Here is a 6000-nt window from a genome sequence, read left to right on the forward strand (position 1 = left end):
GTAGACAGAGAGAGAAACCTATAAGCTTCCTGGATGGCCCTTCTTCTGCTGACTTCTGCTGAATGCAACCTGTTGAGGTTTCATCAACTTTTCATTAGTTAAATGCTTTCTTCCAGCTAAAATGTTTTAGATCCAGCATTCCAGTCCTTTCCTTGACCCGCTAAGGTGTGTTTTTGTACACTGCATATATGAAAGAGGATCTTGAGAAATTCCACTAGGACTTGACTGCTTGCACCTAGATCAGTCTAAGTGTCTGGTTCACTTTCTGGGTACTACTGTGCAACCACACAACGACCTCTTAATCACCATCTTATACTGGAAAACAGTGTGCACAACTCCACAGCTCCAGCGACCACCCATAACTCACAACAGAATGGCTAAGTCCTATGATGCAGTTGCATTTGCCCTTATTCTTTGGACAGGAGCCTCACACCGAAACTATTTGTTGTATGTGTTCTTCAAACCAGCCAGTGAAGTAATGAAAGAGATCAACAAAGCCAAACTGATAGGTGCAGCTGACTACAGACTGATACCCACACACAGCCTAGCACAGCCTGCCCCAACCTTGCTGTTTTGAACCACAACTCCCATTAACCCCACCCAACGCGCCCAACATTGGGTCAGAAATGATGGGAGTTGTAATCCAAAATATTTGGAGGTCACAAGGTTATATATCGTTAATCCTAGACAAGTATACACCCTGGCATGGGACTCAGGTGATAAATTTGTCCTCACATGCAGTTCACTAATTTAAAACAGCTGTGCATCCAGATTGTTGAGATTTCAATAGCGATATAAACCTGGTGATTAATTCCTGCACCAGGAATCAGATGCTAGCTCCATCATGCAAGCACACAAATGAAGCCACACTTTCAGGAATTATTTCACCTGCTCATCCTCGAAAACAACATCTGCCAAGCAAACATCAGTCTCTATGCAAAAATAATAAATGCACAGAAAACATGTCAAAAATGGTAGCATTCAGAAACCAGTGGTTGAATGTTCCTGTTTTTCAGTACACTCTGTTTCCTACATGAAAGCCACATTCTACAAAAAGATAACTCCCAGGAAAAAACCTGTGGTGTGAACTTGCTGAACAAGAATGTATCAGTAAGTTCGAACTACAGTGGTACCTCGGGTTAAGTACTTAATTTGTTCCGGAGGTCTGTTCTTAACCTGAAACTGTTCTTAACCTGAAGCACCACTTTAGCTAATGGGGCCTCCCGCTGCCGCCGCGCCGCCAGAGCACGATTTCTGTTCTCATCCTGAAGCAAAGTTCTTAACCTGAAACACTATTTCTGGGTTAGCGGAGTGTGCAACCTGAAGCGTATGTAACCTGAGGTACCACTGTATTTGTTTAGGCCTCAATCAAGGTCAAGTTTCTCTCTGCCTGTGTGTGTGTGTTAAAATTAACATAGCATAGCTATAAAGATTGTATCACCCCCAGTTTCTGCTGCCATGTGGCATGCGTGCTGTGACACCATCTAGGGCAGGGCTGGAGCTGTCATTGCAGAGGCTGGATTAAATGATTCTCGGCAGTAGAAAAAGAGGTGCTAGAAGTCACAATTAATGCCTCCCTTGTTCTCTTATAAAGGCAATGGCACCAACCTGAGAGGTGCTGGAACTCAGTTCTGGCATGTTCTATCCTTAAAAAAAAAAGCCCTAATCCTCTGTGTTTCTTCCAACTCTACAATTCTATGTACCCACTTAGCACCTGTAAAAGTAGAGCAGGGGAGGCACATCAAGTTCTGGGACACGTTATGCCTGTCTATGTATTCTAGTCTCTGCCAATGTACCTGTTGAACTTTGTAACCTGTACCCTGAACTGATGAAATAATCACATTCTGAATTATAAAATAAACTTGGGGAATTTCCCAAGCCGAGAACTCGGGTCTTTGGTCCAAGAGTGGGAGGCAGGACACCACGAATGGTCAGTCTACTTACCCTGTTAAACATTTGAAGATACCAAATCTTTTTGAAATGCCGCAAAATGTTTATGCAGTCATGTTTTAGATAATAGTAAACAAATTACTGGTTGTGAAATTCCTAAAATAATCAGTTAAATCTTCTTTTAAAGTAATTGGAAGGAAATGTGGATAATAAAATAGTCCCTTCTACATCTGTATTAACTGCAGCTAGAATGTGCATCTCAACCTATGAGAGGAACCCCTCCACCCTTGTCTGAATATCTTTTTGGGGTGGGATGTAGCTACAATGTATAAGCTTATGAGAAAATAAGTATTGTTTAAAATCAAATGTATAGAAAAATGGACATTTTTTTTATTTCCTTAGAAGGGGGAGATAGTACAGAAGCTAGACAAACTAGGCAAACCTTTCTTTCTTTGTTGTGTCCCAACAATTTCTAATACTCTAGAAGTAAAATAGAAGGAGATTAAGGACAACTCTCCAAATAACTATTTAGAAATGCTTCAATTACGCAACTCGAAACTAAACAGAAAAACTAATTGAAGAGGCATGCACAACATCATAATAAATGTCTAACATACCTGGTTTGGCCTTAATTTGCCATAATCCAAGATAAACACTCAATATTTGTATTAGCTAAGTAGCAGCCTAGATCCTTTTCTAATTAAAAAGTTATTACTCCCAGGATCTTCTTTTTCAAAGGCAGTGTAAGCATACTTTAAACATTTCATTTAAAACCCAGTCTCTTATTCATATTGCAAATCATTTGGCTTTACATTTTTTTTTAAAGTATGCCATGGTCTATTTTAGCAGCAGCACACTCATTCCTACTAGTTGCAATTGGTACCTCTTTATCTGTGCTTGAAGATCACCAGCATATCATGTTCCATCGGTTGCTTTCTGCTCCCCTTTAGTGCACTTTTTCTGCTGCTGCTCTCTTTATTTTCTAAAATTATTTTAGTAAATAATTATTTCCTTATTATTTCTGTAGTTTGCCCTTCCTTCCTTTCTGGCAACCAGAATGAATTGTTCTTGTGGTGGGTTCATCTGAGATGACCTAGAAGTTATTTTCTGCAATAACCTCTGCAAATACCGTACTATTACACAGCAAGTGCCAGAATGACAAATGCGAAATGTGTAATGTGCAAATGCTTAGGTACGTCTCCTGTCATGCAGCAGCCGATGTCCAGGCACTCATTAAGAATTTACCATATAGTTATCTTACAGAACTGTGGTATACATGTCTACTTCAGAAGTCTCTTTGTGTTTAATGGGGCTTATTCTCAGCTAAATGGGTACAGGCTAGCAGCCTAGGCTTCAGTTGAGAATTGACATTGGGGAAAGCAGAGTTCTTGTGCTTTCAACAGCTGCATCTCCAAGATCAGGAGCAGCAGGTTATAGCTGACTTGCCATGGTAAACCTGAGGTTTTTGGTTGGGTCAGTCAGAGAACTAGTAATGACTGTACTATCTCACCTTTTGTGTTATGCCATGCAACCCACGGCAGCCATTTTCTGACTGTCTCCCCCAGCTCTCAGAGCATTTGAAATGTGCCCACTTGTCCCCCCCCAAAAAGGTTGGTAAGCTCTGGCAGTTTAGCTTGTCCAATTTCCACATAAAGCACACAGAACACTTGTGCAGTCCAAACTCTGGTCTCTCCTATATGAAAGGTATACAGACATAAAATGTATGATGTGCTCAGCACATGAAGAGTTGTTGCTGCGCCAAAAAAACCCTGATATGTGTTAGTTTCTGTTTTGCCACTGTGCAGCTGCTTAGAGTCACAAGGCTCTGTTTACATTCCAGAGACAGTCCAGGCTGTTGGAAGTCTCACAGATGTGACGTTACTGGTTTCCTGTTCCTTTGCTGTTCAGTTGCTCTCTGCTGTCACAGAGAGAGGATGTATTATTGTTTTTTGTCTGTGTAGTAAGAAATAAAGCATAGCGATGTAGCCATAAATCTCATCACTTCCCTGTGCTAGAAACTCTGCTGAACGGGAATGTGCCTGAGGCCTCATCAAAGGCTCAGGTTGTTAATTATCATTGGAGGCGATTCCGAAGGACTCGGCCGGAGGAAAATGAGCTTTATCAGCTTGGCCGAGCGGAGATCCTGACAATATGCTCCATTGACTGAACAAAGTGGGATAAATTATTCTGTCCCACTCCTTCTTCCCCAAAAACACTGGTACTTGGGATCAGCTGGTGAAATTAATTAGTAGTGGGTTCAGGACAAACAAAAAAAACTCCAAAAATGACAACGTTAAACTATGAAATTAAATTTCACAAACTCATAACGGACACCAGCACATATGACATTGGATATTAACAGATAATTAGTCCTGTAACAATGGGGACAAATCTGAAATTTTCTGTCGTTTATTGTTGTAGAGCATGGCATTAGTGCAGTTGGCATAACTTTTCATCTTCAATTGTGACAGTCTTTATCAATGGGGGTGGGGAGAGAGAAGACAGACTGATGATTCATGACAGCCAAGACATCCTATCAACAATAAGATGACTCCTTAATTTTTCCAGCTCAACTTCAAGGTGAATGAGGTGCTTTTCTTCCATACTTCTGCTGACTAGGGCTTCTTCTGAAAACCCAGGCAAGATATAAGCAACCAAACAGAACTATCAAGGGCAGTGAATGCCTTGCATACATTTCTCTGCATACAGATGGGAGACTGTGAGCCCTTTTAAGTGTTCACACAATGGTAGGGAGAAAAGCAGCTGTAGATCTTGTAAGTATAACCAGGATGGGTATCCCACATGGTTGGCCTCTAGATCCTGTAGGACTACAACGTACATCATCCCTAGCCAGCATGGCCAATGTTTAGTCCAAATAACATCTGGAAGGCTGCCCCTGATGTAACTTTATTCCAGTGATTATCAAGACAGCTTGCCTTGCATTTTAGGAGACAGAAAATTAAAAAAAGGAGTAGAGTTGGAGTGGCTCTTGTGCACAGTAGCAGCAGACGTCCCTCTAATACACTGCCTTTGTCATCTCACTGTTTTGTGCATTTGATATTTCCCTCATTTTTTTAAAGCCTCCCCAAAAAGGCAGAGTATGATTAACATGCAAGTCACAGGCTATTGCTGCTGCAACCAGACTGCTCCCTAAATTTAGAGATAAAGCTGCCTTTTCAGCATTTCCAGTTTCTTTCTCAGTTGAGAAAACAGCCTGCAGATAGGCAAACTTTGCCTTCTCCAGTTATACAGCCACAAATATATTTTGAATACCGCCCCCCCATCCTGCAAATACATTTCTCATCCATTTCCTTGCCTTTCCATCTCCGACATAGTTTAATGGAGCTGTTATTTGTTCTTCAAATACAGCGTTTGCAGAAAGCATGCGCCACAGGTGAAATAGAATGACAGTTTGTTCAGCCCCCTTCAAAATTTCCAGTAAGGAAATCGAGCCCTAAAGTTCCTCCCAGTTTCTGGCTATTCCCATAGCCAGCCAAGGATGGTTCATAAAGCACACTTGGCAATACACTCAATAGAGCACTGAATTACAGACTCTTCAGAGCTAATGAATTATTGCCCAGTACAGTCCTCTCAGACCAAAAGAAATGGAAGCAACTCACAGAGCTACTATTATGTCCTGCCAATTTAAAAATTAAATCACTTCTTATCGGAGGAGCTGGATAAAAGTATTTGAACAAAAGTGGCTCTTGTTTTCAAGAACATTTTTTAAATAAATGTGCTGGAGAACAAGACTGATATGCTTATTTAAACATTAACAGGAAGGGACAAAACCACTGCTCAAGAATCTTTCCTTCAATCATGTGACTCAAGCTGTTATGAAAAGCTTTCTTGACTACTAATACAGTTTGAATACAACCTGGATTTTAATCCTGGGCTCAGCAATGAAGCATTCTGATCTAGTCACATGCAATTCATATAAGTAAGACTTGTGTGGGTGAGTTGGCCAGTCATTTTTAACAAACAATGTGTACGCTACAAACAAACTTGTGGGCCTAGTCTTTTGGCTAAATGGCAAGAGTTATCACTACTGTAATGAAAATAGCAAGTCCTCAAAAATGGTTCCGTACACATTTCCACAGATTCATTGGC

The sequence above is a fragment of the Podarcis raffonei genome, chromosome 9, assembly GCF_027172205.1.
Source record: "Podarcis raffonei isolate rPodRaf1 chromosome 9, rPodRaf1.pri, whole genome shotgun sequence".
Classification (NCBI taxonomy): Eukaryota; Metazoa; Chordata; class Lepidosauria; order Squamata; family Lacertidae; genus Podarcis; species Podarcis raffonei.